At 46.1% G+C, this 24383-nt stretch overlaps 1 protein-coding gene and 1 non-coding gene across 6 annotated transcripts in view; both read left to right on the forward strand.

Annotated features, from left to right (window-relative positions):
• Positions 1-24383, forward strand: part of SERGEF (secretion regulating guanine nucleotide exchange factor) — a 216591-nt gene that overhangs the window by 158690 nt on the left and 33518 nt on the right. The window lies entirely within an intron of this gene.
• LOC114219434 (U6 spliceosomal RNA) lies at positions 4909-5015 on the forward strand. Its single transcript, XR_003611374.2, has one exon. It is a non-coding gene; the product is annotated as a U6 spliceosomal RNA (small nuclear RNA).

Raw genomic sequence — 24383 nt, forward strand, 5'->3', positions numbered from 1 at the left:
TAAGTATCATATATGGGTATTATGGTGGTAAATGCCCACAGTCTGGAAATGCTTTTTGGATCATGTAGGTCTGTCTTTTTAAAATATGCATAGAATTTCAATAGGTGAACAGGAGACATTTCATGTAGGATCAAAGGTACAGAGGTAAGACAGTGTAAGATACACTTGGCTTGGTTAGAACAGAAACTGAAATTGCAGGGGGAGCATACATGATAAGGTTAGAAAAATAGACTTTCATATAGAGCTTCACATGTGTATTGTGCATAAACATACATATTGCTTTAATATCCTACCCATGTACATTGCTAACCTAAAATCCTTAGTTAGAAGTGATCACAGGCATTGGCTGAATAGATCTTATTGCTTTCAGCCCTCATCTGTAGGAAGGCAATGTGATGTAAAAGAAAGGACGCTGGGCTAGGAGTTAGGAGACGCAGGTATTGCTCTTGGTTCCACCCCCATTCAACAGTGTGACTTGGACTAGACATATAACTTCTTTGGGCCTTACCTCCTCATTTACAAAAACAGACCACTTTTGGAAAATCCTTTGGAACTATTAATCAAGAGCCTTGAAGATGCCCATTCAGTTTCACTTATTAATTCATATCCTGGAATTGTCTCCTAAGGAAAGACCTTAAATATGGAAACAGCTTTATGGTTAAAGAGGCTCATCATGGTGTTTGTACAATTTAGTAAAACTAGAAGCTGCCTAAATGTCTGATAATTGGGATTGGATAAATTATGGTTCATCTCCTTGACTAATTTGCAGTATTTACTAAGAGTACCAGCATTGGTCATGTAAGAATGAAACCAAAAAGGCATCTATAAAAAAAAATGTAGTGGGGCACTACTGGGTGGCTCGGTTGTTAAGCGTCTGCCTTCGGCTCAGGTCATGATCCCAGGTCACGATCCCAGGGTCCTGGGATCGAGCCCCACATCGGACTCCCTGCTCAGCGGGAAGCCTGCTTCTCCCTCTCCCACTCCCCCTGCTTGTGTTCCCTCTCTCGCTGTGTCTCTCTCTGTCAAATAAATAAAATCTTAAAAAAAAAAATGTAGTGGGAAAAATCATACTTCCCAATGTAGGCAACAATGTTGATGTCATCCAGGATCCTTAATGATCTAGCCACAGTCACTCACACCAGCTACCCCTGTGCCATCATTTGCCATATATGGTGACCGTAGGACATTTTCCCAACAAACACTGTGCGTGCTTTTGTATGTCCTGTTTATTCCTTCTGCAATGCCCTTTCCTCCCTTGGCCAGCGGGTGAATACTTACTCTCCTTCCAAGCCAGTTTTAAATTTCCCTGACTTCCTAGAAAAAGTAAATTACGCCTTCATCTCTGTTTCTGTAGATTTTGTAAGAAAGCGCTAACACGTGTATTAGTTTTCCATGTCTATTTTTGTCTCTACACATAGACTGGATGCCCCTTGAGGGTCAGAACTGTGTGTGTGTGTGTGTGTGTGTGTGTGTGTGTTTTAAGATTTTATTTATTTGTCAGAGAAAGAGAGAGAGAGAGAGCACAAGCAGGGGGAACGGCAGGCAGAGGGAGAAACAGGCTCCCTGCTGAGCAAGGAGCCCAATGTGAAACTTGATCCCAGGACCCTGGGATCATGACCTGAGCCGAAGGCAAACACTTAACCGACTGAACCACCCAGGCATCCTGGTCAGAACTGTGCTATTGCCAAATCCCCACTGCTTAGCAGAGGGCCTGGCATTTAGTGGGTACTCAATACATGTTGGTTGAATTGTTTTTCACTTTTTACTTTTCCATGTTTTATGCATATTTTATAATGGCCATTCATTATCCTTATAATGGAGGACAAATAACAATAATTCATTTACGCATTTGTTTTTTTTTTAAAGATTTTATCCATTTATTTGACAGAGAAACACAGAGACAGAGAGAGGGAACACAAGCAGGGGTGAGCGAGAGGGAGAAGCAGGCCTCCCGCAGAGCAGGGAGCCTGATGGGGGGCTCGATCCCAGGACCCCGGGATCATGACCCGAGCTGAAGGCAGACGCTTAATGACTGAGCCACCCAGGCGCCCCTACGCATTTATTTTTAAGGAGGTGATTGGCTTAACTCAAAGTTTCTCAAACCTGGCAGTGCATCACAGATACCTGGAAAGCTTATTAAAATGCAGATTCCCGTGTCCCCAGACAGGTGTCCTGAATCCCAAAATCCAGGGCAAAGACCTGGAATCGGTATTGGTTTGTTTGTTTAGTTTGTTTGGAGATTTATTTATTTATTAGAGAGAGAGAGTGGTGGGGAGGGGCAGAGGAGAGAGAGAGAGAGAGAGAGAATCCCAAGCGGACTCTGAGCTGAGCATGGAGCCCAATGTGGGGCTGGATCTCATGACCTGAGCCGAAATCAAGAGTCAGATGCTTAACTGACGGAGCCACCCAGGTGCCCCAGGAATCGGTATTGTTCACAAGCCACTTTGGTACTGTGATGCTTAGCCATGTGTGGGAGCCCTTGACCTAACTGCCTCTAAAGAGCTTGCAGCCTGAACTGTGTCTGGTTTTCGGGGTGGTCCGGCGGCTCATGCCGCTGCTGCCCTAAGAGGCTTCAGCACGAGGGCGTTGTGGCGCAGCGGGCCAGACGGCAGAGAGTAACTGTCATCGCTTCATTATCGAGCACCTATTCTTTGCCAACGACCCTCTACATGCAGCATGTCTTATCTGTATAATACCTCGAGGTCAGTTTTATTAGCTCCCTTTTATGGATGAGGAGACCGAGGCAAAGGAAAGTTAAGTGTCTTGCTCAAGGTGAAGTAACAAGAACGCAGTGGAGCTCATAGTTGAGGCCAGGAACTGGAAGTGCAGTCAGCGCCCCTTGTCTCCCTCCGCGCCCCCCAAGGCTCAGCCGTGCTGTGCGCAGACAGCGGCGTGGGGCGGGGTGGGCCCAGGAGCCGGCGGCCGGCGCGCAGCTGTGTGGGATCAGCGTGCGTAGTGGGCAGCCACGTGCCGCAGAGGCGGGGGCTCGGGCTCGGGCTCACCAAATGTGCTCTGACGCCCACCCACCTGCTTCCGGGGTGCAGTGAAGCAGTGGAATTCAGTTTGCGGCAGTGACCTAAGAGGGGCTATTTTTAGTAAGAAAGTAGGTCAGGGGCTGCAGCGGTGCTGCCTGAGCAATGAGCAGCCTCCCCTCTCACCGGGAGCTTCTTCACTTTTCGCGCAGCCAGTGTGGAGGTGAGGAAGGCACATCTGACATCCTCACATGACTGCAGTTGTCATCGTCCCCGTGGAGCCACTTCGGGGGTGGGGGGCGGAGGGGCACACACACATCTGAAACACACTTGTCTGGGATTGCCAAGGTCCTGGCCCCAGTCTTCCTCCAGAGATGAGAATCCCTTCAGAAAACATCTCGAACGTGGTAGGAGGCTCGTGAATTGCACGCCCGCTACGTACCAGCTGCTATTCTGGGTTTGATATGCATTATCTCGTTTAGTCCTTGCAAATATCTCTGCAAAGTAGGTATTATTATCCCCAGTTTGCAGATGCGGAAACTGAGTCACAGAGAAATTAAGAGACTTACTTAAGGTCACAGAGCTCATATGCAGTAGAGCCAGATTTTGAATCCTGTTTGTGACTTCGGAGCTGCTAATAGATGATCAGGCCATCAAACCATGTGGGGCCGGGGGGAGGGATTTTTTAATTCCCACTCTACCTCTGCCCCATATTGGCTGGTACTTCAGACAAAATAGTACAGAGACGGCTTCCTCTAGCTGGACTTACCTGAGTCAGACACCCTTTTCCCTCCAGGACACGAAAGGGTACCCGGGACACAGACCTGCTCCCTAGAAAGGAGAATGTACATCCCTACATACTGCTGCCCAATCACTGCGGCCAGTAGTTGCCAAAAACAAACCGACCACCTGATTTCCCTGGGCCTGGAGTGTCTCAAAATCCTCTGCCCCACTTGCTCTGCCACAGATGTGTGGCAAATTGCAGGGCACTCATTGGCGGTGCACAGTCGGACACGAGCTTGTTAACAGAATGTAGTAATTGACATATCGTGATTCATTATGCACAGCACGGAGGACTCTAGCAGAAGCCCACTCTGTGGCCAACCGCTGCTGGCACCACCAGCCTTGAGAATTTGTTCCTGGCTCTGTTCTGGCTCTCCAGCTGGAGAGCGCCATAACTTCAAGGGCCAGAAGCAGCCTGAGGCTTCTGTCTTATCCTGCTCGCTCCCTCCAGGCAAGGAGTGAGGATATTTCCCCTGCCCCCAGGCCAGGCCACGTGACCTTGGAGGGAGGTTATTTGTTCATTCATTCATTCAACAAACATTTTGAAAATACGCCAGGCATACAGTGGGGAATGAGACAGATAGTCCCAACCCTCAGAGAATTTATAGTCCCCTCTCTGGGCCTTAATTTCCTTATCATCAAATGGGTAGGAAAGAAAAAACTGGATGGGTCAATCTCTTCTAGCTCTCAGATTTCAGGATCTGTAGTTCTGGGTTAGAAACATTTATTATTGAGTCATAGTGTCAATCTTAGTCATTTGTATCCAATGCCAAAAAGAGAAAAATAGAATTTCAGAATCTGGATGGGAACCATGGACACAAGCTAATTCAATTTCTTCACTTACAGATGAGAAAAATGAGGCTAAAAGAAGGGTGTGACTTGCCTGGCATATCAGTGACAGAGCCAGGGTGGGGAGGCCAGGGAGCTGAGTCCGTCTCTCCTCCAGTCCTCCTGAGGCCCCCTCCCCACCCAGCACTGCTGTTGCACCCCTCCTTGGAACCCTTTCTGCATTTAGCTTCTCTAACAGAACTCTGCTGAGTCTCTCCTACCTGCCTCTCTAACCACTGCTTCTGCGGAGCCTGGGGCCTGCGAGTGGAAGAGGAAGGGTTACCTGTGGCTGTGGTAGCTGGGCCTCAGAAGGTGATGGAATTGGGGGCTTGCTTTGGCAGCACATACGCTAAAATTGGAATGACACAGAGAAGGTTAGCAGGGCCCCTGCCCAAGGATGACACGCATATTGGTAAATGGGATTGGAATCGGGCAAGACCACCACAAAGTAGGATGTGAGGAAATTGAGGCAGAGCATGCAGAGTTTGCTGTCAGAGTGCTCCAACAAGCAGTCTGGGCAAACCTCAGTGAAACTGAAAAAGAAGGAGACCCAGTGGAGGTGGCTAGTGAGCAGTAGCTCAGTGAGCTCACAGAACACCTGCAGAAAGGCCTCCCTCCCCTCAAGCCTCAGAACCTCTATACCTCTGACCTTTGCCTGTCACCTACATGTATCCGGTGGAAGGAATCTAAGGCTGGAAGAACAGAGGATCTTTCTGATATTCAAGGGATGTAAGGGAATTGAGCTGCCTGTGGAGAAGTCAGGAGCAGGAGGCTCAGCAATTTTTCAGTGACCAGAATGTCCCCTCCTGGGTGGAGAAAGATGCTGTAGGTATAGCAAGGCTTTAGCCAACCTGGAGTGCTTGTTTGTCTGTTGCTTTTCCCTTCCCTTCATCACAGTCTGGGAACCCATACCTTGAAGCACTGTCCTTGATTAATTTATCAAGTTTATTGCCCTGTAGCCCTCCCCTAGGATGGAGGTGGTTAGAGGTAGAAGAGGGCGGAGAATACTGGTTTTGATTATGAAAACCTATATCCATTCTGTATGTCTATTTTAGTCTTCTAAATTGATCTGTGTTATTTTCCACACTGTGCTTTTGTAGAAACTATTTTTCCAGTAGGCACATAACGTTGTCCTGAAAGAACTACCTATACATGTGCATAAAATATGTCCTATGGGCATTTGTAAATGCATATGTAATGCTTAAAAGTAAATCATTCTGAAGTTTTGAAAAATGACTTCAAGTCATTTGGCTGGGAGCTGGAGACCTGAGTCTGAAGCATGGGCTCTTGTGTGTCCTTGGGTTAGTCATGTTCCCTTTGTGCCCGTCTGCTCTCATACCTGTCAAGTGAGGGGTTGGACTTACCTGAGTCAGACTGGGAGCCAGTTCTACCAAACCACTCAGGATAATGGTGAAATGTACTGATTCCCGGGCCCACGTGCACATTTGTGGAACTGGGAATTGAATACTTGGAAATTTTTAGTTCTAATAATCTTCCACGTGATTCCAGGTGATTCAGCCAGGTGATTCCAGGTGATGCAGACAGGTTTTGAGTAGTTGTCTTCCAAGAACCCCATCTGGTTCTGATGTTTTAGAATCCTCTGCCTTCTCTCTCTTGCTCAGTTTTCTGATGTTGTCTTAGACTTCTTTCCCTGGCGAGCCTCCCTCACTATACTGTGACCCTCTGAGAGCAGGGGCCATATCTTGCCCACCTCTATATCGCTGGCTCCAGCACAATGTCAGGCACAAAGGAGGTGCTTAGTAAACGGAAGGAAGGAACAAATGGGCTTCACTACCACTCTGCACATCCAAGTAATTTCCAGAATTCTTCCTGTACACTCAGGTTTCTTAGTCTGTTGATATGGTAAATAGAAATACAGATTTCAGAACCTAACAAAACTGGATTTGAATCTCTTTCACCTCTTACTGTGTAGTGATTTGCCCCAGGTCATTTAATCTCTTTAAAATGCACTTTCCTTTGTTATAAAATGAGAATAATAGCTCTTATTGCTCACGATATTTGTGAGGATTAACTTACTACATCAGAATATGCATGTAAAAGTTCTTGACATACAGTAGGAACTCATTTCCTTTGGCTGCTTTCTTCCTTTACATGGTCACAGGTGAGTGACAGGAAAAGGGGGGACTCAGAAGAGTGGATCATCCCTAAGCAGGTCGAGAGAATGACATGTGGTCCTTTGTCGTCTCCTGGCTTCCTGGGACCCTGAGGCTCTGACTGAGGCCCAGGCACCTTGGTGGATCCCTGCTTGCTTAGGCCGTGATACGTCAGAATTCAGACTTGGAATCTGACTCCAAACGCAGTGTGTTCTCTCTTTTACTCTGCTCCAGGGACATAGGAAAAGAAGTAGCAAAAGAAATTCAAGGAACTATTGTAGGTTTGGATTCCCCATGCAGGCCCAATGTCTGGGCTTACCGTGAGAAACCCGAGTTCATTCAGAATGGTTAGTTCCCGGGGCCAGAGATCTTAGGGTTGGTTTTGTTAGCACATCAGCTCCCCTTTCCACATCCTCGGTGTTGGAACTGCCACAGCATGCTGCTTTTCATAAAAGTCTCTTTTTCAAACCAAGTCCAACTGTTTCAGCCCCAGAAAGGCAATCAGATTAGCTCTCTCCTGGGCAAAATGGTAAATGATCACCCCACAATTCCTCCAGCACCACAATAATCATAACAGCCACCCCTTACCCAGTGCCTACTGTGCTGGAATTTTCATGACATCATTATAAGTAGGTATGATTAGCTCCATTTTACTGGGCAGCAGGTGGTAATTAAGACTAGAGACTTTAGAGTCAGACTGAGGTGTAAATCCTGGCCCTACCATGTTTTAGCCAGCTCCCTGAGTCTCAGTTTCTTCTTCAGCAAAATAGGATTAATAATGTACACCCCGTAGTATGAGGAGGACTGCATGAATACCACATGCATGGAGCTATTGAACTAGTTGCACCAGTCATGTAAAATTACAAACTAGGATAAATGCTATGAGAGAATGGGACAAGCTGCCATGAGAGCATATAACAGGGATCCTGACCTATTTGCTGAGGAAGTGACATCTGAGCTGAGATCTGAAGGGTCATTAGGAGTTTTATGAGGTGAAGGGAGTGGGTGGGGTTGGGGAGAAAGCTTTCTAGGCATATGTACCAACATGGCCTGCAAGATGAGAGGCAGCATAGTGCTTTTAGAGAACTGAGAGACTCAGTATTTCTTGAGTGTAGAGAGCAGGGAAGAGAAGAAGCTGGGAAGGGAAATCAGGGCCTTGTTGAGGATTTTTTTTTCTTTAATTCTAATAGCGTTGGGACCATTCAAGGCTTTGGAGCAAAATATGTGTGTGTTGCACATGTGGAGAGCGATATGACCAATTTGGTATTTACAAGAGATCTTTTTGACAGTGATCTTCAGAATGGGTTGAAGGGTACATGAGTGGTTGTGGGGAAATGAATTCAGAGTAGGCTTTGCATTTGTCCCAGTGAGAAATAATGTTGGGCAGAGCTGGAGTAGTGATGGCAGAGATGAGGGGATGAGGGGGGTTGAGATATTTAGGAGGTAGAATTGCAGGACTTAATGGCTTAGTTATAGCTATGAGGAAAGATTATAAAGAACAACTTATCAAACTCAACACTCAAAAAACAAAAAATCCAGTCAAGGAATAGGCAGAAGACATGAACAGGCATTTATCCACAAAGAAGACATAGAAATGGCCAACAGACACATGAAAAAATGCTCAACATCACTCAGCATCAGGGAAATACAAATGAAAACCACAACGAGCTACCACCTCACACCTCAGAATGGCTAAAATTAACAAGTCAGGAAAAGACATGTTAGGATGTGCAGAAAGGGGAACCCTCTTACACTGGTGGGAATGCAAGCTCGTGCAGCCACTCTGGAAAACAGTATGAAGATTCTTCAAAAAGTTAAAAATAGAGCTACCCTATGACCCAGCAGTTTGCACTACTAGGTATTTATCCAAAGGATACAAAAATAATGATTCGAAGGGGCACATGTACCCTAATGTTTATAGCAGCAATGTCCATAATAGCCAAAATATGGAAAGAGGCCAGATGTCCATCAACAAATGAATGGATAAAGAAGATGTGGTACACACACACACACACACACACACACACACACACACACACACACACAGAGGAATATTACTCAGCCATCAAAAAGGATGAAATCTTGCCATTTACAATGGTGTGGATGGAACTAGAGGGTATTATGCTAAGCGAAGTAAGTCAGAGAAAGACAAATACATGATTTCACTCATATGTGGAATTTAAGAAACAAAAAGATGAACATAGGAGAAGGGAAGGAAAATAACATAAGATAAAAACTGAGAGGGAGACAAACCATAAGAGACTCTTAACTATAGGGAACAAACGGAGGGTTGCTGGAGGGGAGATGCGAGGAGGTTGGGGTAACTGGGTGATGGGCATTAAAGAGGACATGTGATGTAAAGAGCACTGGGGGTTATATGCAACTGATGAATTGCTAAATTCTACCCCTGAAACTAATAATACACTATATGTTAATGAAATTGAATTTAAATAAAAAATTAAAAAAAAAAAACCAACCACCAGGTTTCCTGCCATTCTAAGCTTAAAAAAACAAAAAAGGTGGAAGAAAACGTGGTTTGGGTAGAGATCTCTCGATTTGAGAATCTGAACACACTGCGTTTGAGGTGCCTTTTAGACATCCAAGCACAGATGTTCCATGCTCAGGGCCATCCATGTTAGGACACAGTGGCCTTGGAATGCCTTTGGGCAGTCTGACCCAGATCCGGCCTCTGTGGGGGTCAGGCTTGTTTTAGTCCAGTTGGTCTGAGGACACCTGGTTTGCTTCCCCTCGTGGTTCTGTTTCCTTACCAGAATATCCTGAAAAGAGACACATGAGAGAATTCAGCCTATGAAGTCTGACCCATGGTGGGTCCTCGTGGTTCTGTTTCCTTACCAGAATATCCTGAAAAGGGACACATGAGAGAATTCAGCCTATGAAGTCTGACCCATGAACAGTCTGGGTAGAGTCTGCTTCTTCAGGGGAAACAGTTCAGATATTGATGCATGTCGTTTGAGGTGCTTTTTTCCCCAAATCTGTGTGTGAGGTATTTGTGTTTGATGTGTGTTCTTTTATTCATTTCTTCATTCATTTATTATTAAAATATTTGTTCTTAATATATATCTACGATGTGGCAGGCACAATGCCAAGTCAGAAAGGACCCCTGGTTCTTTGGGAAGTGACATCCCCAGAACCCATTTGGCATTGCTGTTCTTGTGATCATAAAGATGCCAGCAGGATGCTGACCTTTCTCTGAACACTAAATCTCCAGGATGCTGCGCTGCTGAATTTTATCAAGGGGGCATGTCCTTGAGTTCAGAGAGTTGGTTTGTCGGGGGCTCCCTCTGCAGCTGTGACTCCCAGGTCTGTATCTAGGCCTCCTGTCTTTTGCAGAGTCTCCCTAGACAGTAACTACATCAATGCCAGTTTTTCACTTTGAATGGGGCTCAGCTGGGCAGTCTGAGCCCCACCACCCACCTCACGCCTGTGCCATGTGCTCTGGTTTGTTGTCTGAGAGCATCTCTCTGCGTCCCTGTGAGGAGAGAGAAGGGGCAGAGCAGGCTTTGTGTCCTTCCGTGGAATGGTCGAGAAAGTTCACCCAGCAAGGGCGGGGGGGCGGGTGTCGTGGGAAGGGAGCAGCAGAGTGACGCAGCCAGTCTTGGCACTGCGTGATAGGCTTTATGAATACCCAAGTGGAATAGATACGTGCTCTAAGAACATGTTTGCCTGGCGAGAATCTGAACTCCTGAGCTACATGAGTGATTACCATCATGAAAGGGAGCATAGGCGTCCTTTTAAAAATCCTCTAGTGTATTTAACATGCAGTGAGGGAGGGGAAAAACTATGCCAAGTCAGGTACTCAAGGAAAGCTGACCTTCTCTGTGTTAGTGGAACAAAGAACCTCTTACAATGGGAGCAGATGGTAAGCCCCTGTTAGGGGACATGTCCCTGCGGAGGGTTGACCATGTGTCAGGTGGGACAGAGAGACTGCCTCCCAGGGTAGGATGGTGGGGTGAGAATTGCATCCCTTCAGATTCTCTGATTCCTGGCTTTGCCTTTCATCTTGACGAGTAGGTCTGTCAAGGACCTGAAGGGCCCTTGAACTCAGAAGCACCTCGGCTAAATCCTAGTTCCACTTCTTCTAGCTGTGTGATTTGGGTGAGTTGGTCTCTGCACCTTCTTCTCCCAGTCTGCCAAACCAGGTCCATGATGCCTTGCAGAGTTGTGTATGTACCAGGGTCAAATGAGTTAAGCTTCGCAGCCAGCACCCCAGGATGTAAGAAAGGGCGAAGCCTGCGGTACCTCCAATCAGCTGTCAACTCTTTGGTGTGCGTGCATGGCCTGGATCTGCATGCTCTGCTCAGAATATTTATTGCTCCCCAGAGCACATATGCAAGGCATGTGTCAGCTCCCTGGCAGCCTGGAGTGGGCAGGGACACACTGTCCTGTTTCTGCCTGAGGAGACACCCGCTCAGCAAGCAGCCCACCTGGCTTAAGTTTCCCCAAAGAACTCACTCAGTTTTCATTACAGAAAATCCTTTCAAGATTTTTTTTTTTACTTGACAGAGAGACAGCGAGAGAGGGAACACAAGCAGGGAGAGTGGGAGAGGGAGAAGCAGGCCCCTTGCTGAGCAGAGAGCCCCATGTGGGACTCGATCCCAGGACCCCAGGATCATGACCTGAGCCGAAGGCAGACGCTTAACGACTGAGCCACCCAGGTGCCCCCAGAAAATCCTTTCAGGTGCCGAAGGTGGCACATTGCTTGCAGTTCAACCCCCTTAAGAATTCTGGCTATGTCCCTTTTTCACGCCAGCTCTATTCTAAAGCTGATTTTATGAGGAGTTCTTTTCCTAATGTATTGGATAAAATCCTGTAGCAGGTTTCTGATGGTGTCTTAGGAAGTTCACACTGTTTTTTATTTTCCAGGGGAGCATTAACAAGCTATAGACTAGCCTCTGAATGGAGCTAATATAGTTGTTGTAAACTCAAGGCCATTTGCTGCCGGCAAATCCTTGGCACTCCAGGCAGGGCTCTGGGTTTATGTGTCACCATGTAACACACTTGAATCATGCCAACCTGAAGACACTTGTCCCCATTTGGGGTACTTATCACGGATATCATGGTTCCCAACTGCATACACAAGGCAGAGTTATGTTCACTGGTTATTTACTCGTCCAGCCTCCCTGCAGGCTCTGTAGCTGGAGTTCTTGGCCTCTTTATTCAGAGGAAGGGAGCATGGTTCTTGCAAGGTGCAATAGTTTGTCTGAGGTCACGCAGCTAATTATTGCCAAAGTTATGTTTCAATTCCTGGTCTTCTACGGGGCAGCCTGACAGTGAAAACCCCATCCAGCATTTGCATCTCACCTCTGATGTTCATGAGCCGTGTGACCTTGCTCAAGCTAGTGATTGATATTATAAGTGGTTATTAATATTAATAGTAACAGTAAAATTGACAAAGCACCTGGTGCGATGTAGGTGGTCTCCCACTCCATCTCCCTGCTTTCGCACACTAGACCTGTGAGATGGGTTTTATTATGACCCATTTTGTGGAGAAGCATCCTGAAATTCAGAGCTAAAGTAACTTGTCTGCGCCTCAGTTTCTCTATAAAATGTGAATATTGCTCCCTCTCTGGGAGGGTGATTACGAGGACCGGATGAGGTCATGTGGGTGCACTGCCTACCACAGAGCCTGCAGTGGAGGAGGTGCTCAGTCAGAGCTCCTTTGCCTTCTGTAGTTCCCCCTCTGCGTCCCAATCCAGCCGTCTTTCCACTGCATCCCGTTTAATACATTTAGAAGCTGAGATCATGCTGAAGTCCTCTCCCTAGCTTTCTTTATCACACCCCGCCAACTCCCCAGGGGCCACTTGCAGCCTCTGATCTGAGTTCCCTGTCAGATTCCGCCTGTTTAGTCTTTTGCCAGTTCAGGAAACACCATCCTCCCCTGGCATGCTGCACCACACCCCTGACATTTGTTCCAGGGCGTGTTCTGGAACGCTAAAGCCTGTTCTGGCCTCTCCAGATGCAGGGCTCTCCCCTTTCCTGACTTTCTCTAAGGCAAATACAAGTTGTTTTCCTTATTTTGGCATCCTGCCTGGATCTTTCAGGTTGTTGTGTTGTGTTTCACGAGGGGCCACACATGGAAGTGACCTAGAATCCAGGTCTCCTGACTCCCAGCATCATGTTCTCCAGCTTATCATAATTTAATGTTTAAGAGGAGTATGCAGTAGGTCAGGGGTAAAAAATAGGAGCCCTGTCTTTGGGGATTCTCATAAATGTACTCATTTGGCTTTCAATAAAAATTTATTTATGCAGCACCTACTTTTTTTTTTTTCAAGATTTACATATTTATTTGAGAAAGAGTGTGAGTGGGGGGAGGAGCAGAGGGAGAGGGACAAGCAGACTCCACGCTGAGCGCAGAGCCTGGCGTGGTGCTCGAGCTCACGACCCTGAGATCATGCCCTGAGCCGAAATCAAGAGTCTTAACCGACTGAGCCACCCCAGCCTCCAGCCCCTCAGCACCTGCTTTCAGCCAGGCCCCGTGTTAAGTGGCTATGGTAGTGAAGGAGGAAGGTCTGCTTTCATGGAACTCAGAGTGTAGTGTGAGAGGTCCATGACAAAAAAAATAAATAAGACGATTTTAGATTTTAAGTACCATGAATGAAATAAATAGAGCTCTGGGATGGAGAGTAGCTGGAAGATACTTTGTGCATTTTGTGTAGAATAGTCAGGGAAGGACTCTTTGAGGAGGTGACATTTTGAGCTGAGATCTCAAATGAAAAGGCAGGGCAAGAGCATTCCAGGCTGAGAGAGCCATGAGAACAAAGACCCAGTGTTGGAAAGGGCTTGGCCATTCGAGGAATAAAATGGAGATCAGGATGGCTGGGACGCAGTGTGCCAGAGGGAGGAGCCATTAGATCAGAGAGCGTGAGCTGGATCATGTTGGGCCTTGGAGGCCACAGAAGAGTTTGGATTTTTTTTTTTTTTTTCTAGAATTAGTGGGAAGCCACTGAAGGGCTTTAAGCAAGGGAGCGGTGTGATCTTAAAGAAAACTGAGGTGGCTAAGTGGAGAATGGGTTGTAAAATGTAAACAGGGAAGCAGAGATACCAGTTAAGAGGCTGTTATAATAGTCCAGGAGAGTGACGGTGGTCTGGACGGGGTTATGACAGCAGAGACCATCAGATACGTTTGTGACTATGTTGAAGTTAGGGCAACAGGGTTTGATGAAGGAGTAGATGAAGTAATCCATTCTGCTCAGTCTACTCGGTACTCAATTAGTGTAGATCTAAGTGATACCTAGTTTCAGTTCCTAAGCCGGGGGCAAGGGGAGGACATGTTGACAGGTGACAGACCTCACTGCCAGGATGCACCTCTGCAAGTTTGAGACACTGTGGGTAGGGGCTAGTTCTTGCATCTCGGGAAGACATCTTGGAGAAGTGAAAAAGGGAGACGTTTTCAAAGAATTCATTCATTCATGAGTCCTGTAGCAAGTGCCTTATCTGTGGCTGGTGTTCTACTTTTGACAAACAAGATAGGGCTCTGCTCTTGAGGGCCTACCCTCTTGGGGGAGGTAGAAATATAAATAGATAAATCTCAGTCTGTATAACGGCAAAAGGACAAACAAGGGGGTGTAGAAACACAAAGGAGACGGCTAACTTTTCATGCGGTAAGGGGAGGAGGCTTCACAAAGAAACTAGGCATTAAAGGGAGTTAAGGAGACAACTATACTTTCTATTTCAATAAAAAAAAATTGTAGTTAAAATAATACAGCTAATGGCCAGGAACAACTCAGCTTGTGAACATTAATATCTATTTGTTCTCTACTTAAAAAAGGGGTAGGGGTGGTAAGAAGAGAGAGCATTTCAGAAAAAAGGAATAGCATTTGAAAAGGCCCAGAATCCTGAAGGAGTGGGGTGTATTCAAGAAACAGAAAACATCTTTGCGTGGTTGGGGTATAGGGTGTGTGGGACGGAGGCCCAGGCTGGTGTGTAAGGTTGTTGACTGCACTATGAAGAGTCTTGTGTGCCATGTTGACAGTTTTGGACTTAATCCTTTAGGCACAAGGGGACCTACAGAGATTTTAAAGCCAGGGTCTAGTTAGTGGAAAGCAAATAGCTCCCCCATAGACCACCAATCAATCAGATCCGCATTTCCTACTGCGTCTGGATGCAGCCTCAGAAACATTCTCAACATAGCATGTCAGGCAGTCACTTCCAGTCAGCCAGAACTGGCAGAGGATGAGGCCTATTCTCCATTCCCCAAAGAAGACGAGTCTATGTATAAGTTTAAAGGGGAAGTGTTTAGGACCCAAAACTACCTCGTGCAATTGTCTCATCAGCCACAAGTATAAGTTGCCTACGTTGTATAAAACGTGGTGGAGAACAGTGAAGGGAGGAGTAACAGTCTAGTCTGAAGGAAGATATTTCTGAGTGTGGCCATGGTTGATGAATTCCAAGGGGGTGGTGCTGAGGCAGAAAGTACTAGGCTTTCAAGGAGTTCCAGTCCACCAGCCCTGGAATGGATGCCCTTCACTTGTAGGGAAGTGCAGTGCTCTAGTAAATGCAAGGCTTTCTTGTCCAACTGACATTGGTCCTTTCCCCAGGAAGTTCTCTTAAAGAAGCCACATTGCTCCTTTGAAGAAAGTAAAATGCCCCGGGCCAAGGGACCAGGAAGTGACCATTAGTCTGAGAACTCAGTCATGGCTATGATTGTCTATGCCAGCTCCGTATCCCTGGCACCTAACACAGGACCTGAGGAAATGAACAGGGCAAAGAAAACCGATGAACCAAACGTGGGTTCTAAGCCCAGCTCTTGCACCTCCGTTCTCTCAGCCATGTAATGACTTGGTTGGTATCTACAGCCCTTCACTGTGCTGTCCTAGGATTCTAGGCTGATGCACAGAATGGTTCAGAGCAAGCCAAGTCATCACTCATATTTCTGATAGGCCTCAACTGTAATCAGAATAAAGTATCAAAATTAAGCACTACTTTACAACATCTCAGATATGCCTTCTAAAGACAGAACCTGTGCCTGTCCCTGAGTTGTGAAGAAAATGTATTAGGTTATATTAAACAGCACGATTGTCCATTTTGTAGGAAAAAAAAAATGAATTAAATATGGTCGTCCTGACTGGGGATTTTAATTGGGATTTGAGTCAATTTGATCTAAATTTGAGCATCCATCCAGAGAACATTTATTGACATCTGCTATGAGCAGGGTTTTGTGCTAGGCATGTGGAAGATATAGGAGGATGAACAAGATACAAGATGAACGAGATCCTTCCAGGCAGGAACTGACAGTCTAGACAGGGAAATAAAACATATACATACTCGACTGTGACCTCAGGTGGGCAGAGAATAAGCTGGGACGGGCTGGATCCAGGGCCCGGGGAGGTCAGAGGAAGAAAACCCTTCACATACATCATTTAAGCAAGAAGTCTGTGTTTTCCCACACCTTGTAGGGCTTAGAATTCCTGGAGCCACCATGGGCATGAGGACGTGCTCCTTGGCTGCCTGGAGCTCCCAGTCAGCCTGCCACCACCGAACTGAGCACCTCAGCCCAAACTGTTGTTGGCAGGGAAAAGTCACCTCAGGCACTCAGCCCTTGGCTTTAATGAGCAATGGATACACCGCTTGGCCAAACTCAGTGACCCCTTTTTTATGGCTCACAGCCTTGGAGTTGATTTCAAGAAAAAGTTTTTGACTTTAACAAGAATTTATATTCTTTCTTTTGTAAGACTGGAAACTGTTTGCCCGTGTGACCCTCTCTGCTTTGGCTGCTACTGAAATTCAGGATCTCACTACAATGAGAGCGTCTGCTTTCTGACATTTACCCCTGCAGTTACTCACCAAACCCTTCACTGTGCAAGGCCCTGTGCTAAGTGGGGAGGAGACTCACGCAGGCCCCGCCCTTGCGTGTGAGCCAGGCCCAGAAAGGGCTGTGACAGAGGGCCAGCTGAAGTACCAGCAGTCGGAGGGGACAGTTTGTTTGCTTTTAGGCTGGGGCATGGAGGGAAAACCTAAAAGAGATCCATGTGATTTGGACCTTGAAAAATGTAGGGATTGTCCACATTGAAATCGGTGTGGTAGGTTTTCCAAAATAATGACAAAAGCGTTGAGGAAGCAGAAAACTCCAGGCATGTTCAAGAAACGGGAATACTTCACTTTGACTCTAACAAAGGGAGCATAAAGGGGAATAATGCTTTAAAAAAAAGCTGGGGCCTGTCTGAGTCAGTTCAGGCTGCTATAACAAGATACCACAGACTGGGTGGCTTAAACAGACCTTTATTTCTCATGGTTCTGGAGACTTGAAGTTCAGGATCAGGGTGCCAGCATGGTCAGGTTCTTGGTGGGAGCCCTCCTTCCGGTTCACAGATGGCCATTTTCCTGCCGTGTCCTCGCATGGTGGAGAACAGAGAGAGAGGAAGCAAGCTTTCTTTTGTGCCTCTTCTTATAAGGGCACTAAGCCCAGCACAAGGGCTCCACTCTCATGACCTAGTCACCTCCCACAGGCCCCCCTGCAAACACCATCACACCGGGGATTAGAGTTTCAACATATGAGTTCTGGGGGGACACAAACATTCAGATCACAGAGGACTTCCTTAAATGTTCCAGGGTGAGGCAGTTGTATATATAATTCTACAGGCACTAAGATGTCACTAATAGTTTTTAAGCAGGAATATGCATACAATCCTAGGATTGAAAAGGACTTTGGAGATGAGCCAGTGCAGCCCTCTGCCTCGCACGTAAGGACTGAATCCCAGAAAGGGAAGTTAGTAACCCAAGGTCAGGGAGCTAGTTAACGATGGAGCTGGAAACTGGATATAGGGCCAGAACCAGATCTTATGAATTCAGATACAGCGGTCTTTTCTACTCCAAGATGAGATCTGTGTTCGGGAGATTCATGAGTCTTTCTGGTGGAGGCAGATTGAGAGAAAAAGAAGGGCGACAGGGAGAGCCTGGGGAGGCTTTTATATAAAGTTCAGAAGAAAGTAACACCTGAGGTCTATAATCAGGGCCATGGCAGTGGGTGATGAGAAGGGGCTGATGGGAGAGACAAGGCAGAGGTCCAGTCAGCAGGGTGTGCATGTGGAAGGCAAACAAGAGGGAGACATCTGCTTGTTCTTCTTTGGTTGCTGTTCTTTACTGGATTGTACCATTGGGTTCCTTCTGGTAAGCTACCCTGAAGTGAGGAAGAAGCGGTCCAAATCCAAAATAAATATATCCAACAAATTCAGTATTTCCTAAATTGAGCCTTTTTGTAATTTTCTTTTCTTTCCTTTTTTTTTTTTTTTTTTTTTTTTTTTTTGGTCCCTGTTGCCTAGAGGGTCTGGTTCTTTTCCAGAACCTGGCCTTCTAGGTCTTACGTCTTTAGGAATGTGATGCATTTCCCAGCTTACCACTCAGGGCTTCATGGTTTTACATGTGGGATATGAGAACTGCCATCATCATCTGAGTGTCTCTGGTTTTAGGTTTCCTGCCAGGCCCTGTGAAGGTGCCATCTTGCATGACTTGTGTCCTATCCCATGACTCTAGGTTTGGAACCAAAGCCCTGAAACAACCTTCAACAGGGACTGAGCTCTAGAATATGCCAGATACCTGGCCTGAGGAAGGCACTGGGGTGAGCTCTAGTCATCCGGGGGGCCTGGTCCCAGGTCTGTAGACCCTCTGCCCCAGAACCTGGGGAGCATTAAAATGCAGATTCCTGGGCTCTATCTTACACCTACTGAATCAGAATCTCTGGGGGCAGGAGGCCAGGGCTCTATTTTTGACAAGTGCCCCACGTGATTCTTATGAACCTAAAGTTTGAGACTCTGCCTTAGATCACTTAATTTTTTTTCTGGGCTTTAGTTTCCTTGTTTGAAAATGGGGAAATTATGTATTCAGTTACTATGAAAATAGAAAAGCACTTGGAAAAATGCTAAAAGCTTTATATATATATATATATATGCATATATAAACATATGTATATAAAACTAATATGTGTGTATATATATATTACTGTAAAAATTACTGTATATAAAATTATTGTATATATTACTAAGCTGACAGTCTTGGGCTCTAGAAAATTTGAGACATTTCTCAAATAAAAATACACTGAAAACTGGTAAAAGGTCCGAGTGCTCACTCTTGAAGCGTATATGTTTACCAGGAGAATGAACATGTGAATGAATACTTCCAGGAAAGATAAACCTTAAAGCAAGACCTTAAGCAAGGTCATTAAGCTTTCTCTTTAATATCCTCCACCTCATGCGTTCAAATCAGCATCATTCACTGGGTGCCTAATACATGTCTAATACGTGTCTGGGCACTGTGCCAGGCTGAGAATATGGGGATAAATAAGCGGTCCCTGGCCTCAAAGGGTTGGAGATCAACATGGAAATGAGCATTCAATTACAGTTCAAGACCAGCTCCGGGGGTGGGGTGGGTGGGGTAGAGAGGTGGTCATTAGTACTTTGGCAACAAGAGCAGGAACCAGCTGTCAGGGAAGGTGTCACCAAGGAAGTATCACCAAGGAGGTGACCCTGGAGCTGTGTCTTGAATACAAGTGTGATTGTTCCGAGAAGGAAAGCCTCTTTCACAGTCCTTTCCACTGGCTTCCTTCTTCCATTCCATCAAATTCTCTCATCAATTTCCTACCCACCTCTCCCATCAAACCAATCTCAGGGACTCAGTGGTCTTGGCTGCTTCCTCCTTCATCCTCCCAAAACCTGCCTTCAGTGTAAGTCAAAGCTTTGGTTTAGTCATAAACACTGGGGTTTAAAACGATGCCTTTTTGTGTGTGGAGGGGTGCTGTTTACATTGTTACCCCCAGAAGTTTTCATCTGAAGTGACTTTAAGTTCTACTGGAGGTGTGTTTGTAAATTTGCCTTTTACATCAGCCAGCTGATGTGTTGTGCTTTGTTGGTTATTTTTTTGGTTGTGGGGGAAAGAGGATTGGTGACAAGTGGTTTTCCCCAACCCTTGTTATTTTATTAGATAAATAATCAGTATTTGGCTTACATGTAAAGAATGAAAGATTAATACATAGTCTAAGTTGAGTTGTAGAATGACCTTCTTTACATTTTAAGGTAGAACAACACTGGATAGGGAATCAGAACTTAAACTGATATTGCCCAAGTGCCCTGACCATGGATGTCCTTTCTGTTCAGTGATCCACAAACCATCAGCCTTGGCCTTGGCCAGCACTAATTAGAAATGCAGAACCTCAGGCCCTAACTGAGATCTGCTGGATCAGAATGTGTATTTTGATAAAGTTCCCTGGCAATTCATCTGCCCATTAAAGTTTAAAAGAGACTCTGAACTTAGTGATTTATCCCCATTGATTAAGACACTAAAGTCTGGAGAGACTGAGGAACTTAACCCAGATCACATAACAGGTAGCAGAGCCAGGATTCAAGCCCTGATCCATCCAATTCCAAGGTTAGTGCTCTGTCTACTGTACCGGTGAGCTTCTTTGTGCCATATTAATTAAAGAGCACTTCTTCAGTGGTTACTAGTCAGTGAAGAGGGGGGACAATGACACTTTTTCAAGGTACAAATGTATCTTCTTGAGAGCTGCAGGGGACACAGAGAGTCCAAGGGGAGCTCACATACTGAGCTTTGACCTTATGCCAGGCACTTGAACAAGTCTGCATGACAGGTAGCCTTGTCTCCATTTTACAGATGGTAAGAACTCTTCACATTTTCCTTAGTGTACCTAACCTGTAGGGACTCTTAGCAAGGCAGAAGTTGGAGGTGGTATTTAAAGGTCTGATACTAGGACTTCCTGGGGCAGAGGTCAAGGCCTCAGAGATGTTGTGAGCATTTGTTTTCATTCTTGAAATGAATGTGTGAGGCCAGCTTCTTCCTTGACCAGTGAGGGTTGGTGGCTTCCCACTCTTTCCAAAGTCAGGAATTCAGGCTTCGGTCACTTGGGACTCCTCTTGATTTATGAACAACTCTGTCTCATAGAGTAAAAGAGGTTTTCCCAAAGAGGAAAAAATAGCTTAAAAGAAGGCCTTGAAGAATCAAGATGACAAAATGTATTATTTATAAGGGCCTAAAATAAGTGCCGGATCCTCCACTCACAGTGAGCAGGCGACAGCCAAGCGCCGTCGTGGAGTGGAGCCCAGCCGACTCCCGCTCCATCCATGTGGCAGGGCTGGTCAGCCGCAGCTCCGCTCAGGATTCCAGGGGTCCTTCTTGACAAGTGGTTCCTGCTGCCGATACAGGGCAGCCATGTAGCTCATATGATTGGGTCCCGATTACAGATGAGTACCACAGATTGCTAAATGAGGAGATTCTGGAAAGAGAATGGGAGACAGGCAGGGAGAGTCTCTGTATTGGTGGAAATGAACACACCCACCCACACCGCCCCCCACACACCCACACCCACACCCACACCCACACACACACCCACCCACACACACACCCCCACACCCACACACACCCACACCCACCCCCACACACACACCCACACACTCCCACACACACCCACACCCCACACACACGCACACACACCCCCCACACACACACCATTTACAAGGTTATATTGAGTTCCTGATTTAATAACCCGAGGATACAGGTGTGTCCTGGAAGTAAGGAGGCCGGGAAGGACAGGACAGATGCGGAGCACCTCAACCTTGCCTTCGCTGGCCCCTGGTTCCCTAATGGAGCATGCAGCTGCTGGTGATGCTGTCCATGCAGAATAGGCCCCACCTCAGCCAAGAAAAAGCCACTTCTTGCTGCAGCACAGATCTTGGCCTGGCTCATCGTTCCTGAAGAACTTAATAACTTCTCTGTTTTTTTTTTAAGATTTTATTTATTTATTTGACAGAGAGAGACACAGCGAGAGAGGGAACACAAGCAGGGGGAGTGGGAGAGGGAGAAGCAGGCTCCTCGCTCAGCAGGGAGCCCGATGCAGGGCTCGATCCCAGGACCCTGGGATCATGACTCGAGCCGAAGGCAGATGCTTAACGACTGAGCCACCCAGGCATCCCTCTCTGTTTTCTTTTAAGAGAATGTTTACAAACACCTCTCTTACAAAAAGCTCTCCTGCTTTTTGGAAGCAAACTCGGGGTCAGCAAGTCTATGTTTTGGCCAGTAGGGAAGAAACAGGGTCAGTGTCTAGGAGTCTCTGATCAACAGCCAGGATTATGGAAAACCCATTTCCCTGTCCCTCATCCCTTGACTCTGACATAATACCTTTGTTATTATGGGTGCCTGTGATACTGACTTAGACCTGAGGACCATTTCCCAAACCCATTTGTCGGTAGAGGGCAAGATTCAGTGGCAGGAGGGAGGTCACTGAAAAACAGAAGGTGATGCCTGGGGACTTCTGAGGACACCCAAGGCAGTCATGAGATTATGTGCTGGCTTTAGAGTGATTATGAGTTTGCTTTTACCAACAGAACAGTGGGCTGGGATGTGAACAGAAGCCGTCACCTTCAGAACCTCTCACTTGTCTCTACTCCTTCCTCTGCTTCATCTTCTTCCTTCCTCTTCCTCTTCCAAATTTCTCTTCTGGGATGTGGTGACTACACTTGAGGGAGCTGGAGGGAAATGCTTTCAGTAGCTCTTGCTGCATCTGGAGAGTGCTTTGTGTTCTCTGTTGGCCGATGGCCTCCCGCGCAGCCCGGGGAACTAGCTGTGGTCCATGGGTCCTGATGCAGTCCCCTGGTAGCATCAGCCTGGTATTTCTGCTGCTTCTAATCTCAAAGGTCTTCCAGGTTCCTCTTACTAGAATGGTTACCCCTGGAGTGCAGGGCACCTATGCAGTAAGGTTGGGTTCCCCTACATGCCCTGGCAGTGCAGGGAGCCTTCAAGAAGATGGACATCTGGCCTTCCTCTACCCCACACCCCGATTCAGAACAATAGGATTAAAAGAAATCATCAGCATTTTAAAATCCAGGTATCTATTCAATATTTGAGTGAGAGGCAGCATGGTATAGAAAGACATGGTATTTTGAACTGATTTGTTTCATATCCCGTCTCTGCTGCTTTCTAGTTGTATGATCCTGGGCTGGTCACCTGATCTCTCTAAGCAAGAAATGCCTTGAAGAGCCCTACTAGAGAATAAAGATAATGCGGATAAAGGGCCTACATATATGGTGTGCTTGATAATGAGTGGGTAGTATGATTCTGAAAACCAGAGGTTTCCAAACTTATGCCTAAAGAATACCTGAGTTCTTTCATGTGTTTTCTATCCTATGTGGGTTTTAGACCACTCACTACCATGGTTACTCTATTTGTTATTATTATTATTATTATTATTATTATTACTATTACAACTTTCATTGTGGTAAAATACACAAAACAAAACTTGCCATTTTAATCATTTTCAATGTATAATTCAGTGGCATTAAGTACATTGACATTGTTGTGCACCTGTCACCACCATCCAGCTCTGGAACTTTGTCATCTTCCCATACTGAAACTCTACCCATTGAACAGTGACTCCCCATTCCCTCCTTTGCCCAGCCTGGTCACTCTCTTTTTCAATAGCATGCTCCAAGTTCTTCACTGTCTTTCTTCCCATTAAACGGGGGCTAGAAAGGGGCTCTTGGTAGGGTTTTCTTTGAGTTCTCCGAACTCCCACTGGGGAGCCTGGGAGTTAAAGGTCTGTGCCATTTGCAGCAAACTCTGGGGATTGCAAATGGTTACAAAACAGATGTCAATACAGCTGCTTTGCGTGGGATGGATCTGCGAAGAGCCTTCCAAGGACTGGTACATTTCTTCTAGAAATACCCAAGGGTGTGGCTTGGCATCGCCTTGGGGAGAAACAACAGTTTTTAAATTCTTCAATAGCATCTACCTGCTGGTGAAGATTAAATGAAAGAACTCATGTCGTGTGTATAATACAGTGCCGGGCAAAGATAAGACCTGTGTATGTAGGCTGTTGTTACTGTTACTGCACTCTGGCAGAGGTATTCTGTATAATGTTTTGGTATTTAATTCCCACGATAGATAGATATCATCTTCATTTTCCATGAGGCAGCTAAGGCTCTGGGCTGTTAACATCCGCAAAATTACCGAGCTTATAGGTAGTGAGTAGCAAAGTCGGGATTAAAAGCCATACTCTTTCCCTCATAAGATGCCACCTGTTGTGATATACCAAGAAAGGAACTCTGTGGGTGAGTCGTATTGACTTCATTCTCGATATTTCATCTTTCCACCTACCCTGGCCTTTCTCTGGACTCCTATCTTCTTAATATTTCTTCATAAAGTCCTGCACCTAATGTCCAAGCTTCAGAGCTTTCTGGATTTACCAGTCCCCAGTCTCTGCACCATTTCGAAGTGATCACTCACAGTCTTAATAAGCTCTCTGCTCTAGAAAAAGAAACTGAAACCATGCTGCTTCCGGAAGAGGAAGAGACACTAGAGATCACTCTCCCTTCATGTGGGCACAATGGAAAGGCCATCTGTAAGCCAGGAAGAGAGGGTCCATCAGAACCAGCCCTAACAGCATGTTGATTTTAGATTTCTAGCTTCCAGAAATGTGAGAGAATAAATTTCTGTTCTTTAAGCCTCCCAGTCTGTGGTATTTGTCATGGCAGCCTAAGGAGACCGATACACTCATATATGAGAAGTCTGGGTGATAATTCAGTCCAGGGCTGGTGTAGTAGCTCTCTCTCTATTTCACTTTCCTTATTGCAGGCTTTCTTCTTCAAGGTTTTCTCGTGGTCTAATATAGCTGCTAGAGTTCTAGCTGTCACATCCATATTCAGGCAGGAGGCACATAGACGGAAAG

This window comes from Eumetopias jubatus, unplaced genomic scaffold (assembly GCF_037043125.1).
Source record: "Eumetopias jubatus isolate StellerSeaLion01/CBP00866 unplaced genomic scaffold, mEumJub1_p1.0 scaffold_13, whole genome shotgun sequence".
Classification (NCBI taxonomy): Eukaryota; Metazoa; Chordata; class Mammalia; order Carnivora; family Otariidae; genus Eumetopias; species Eumetopias jubatus.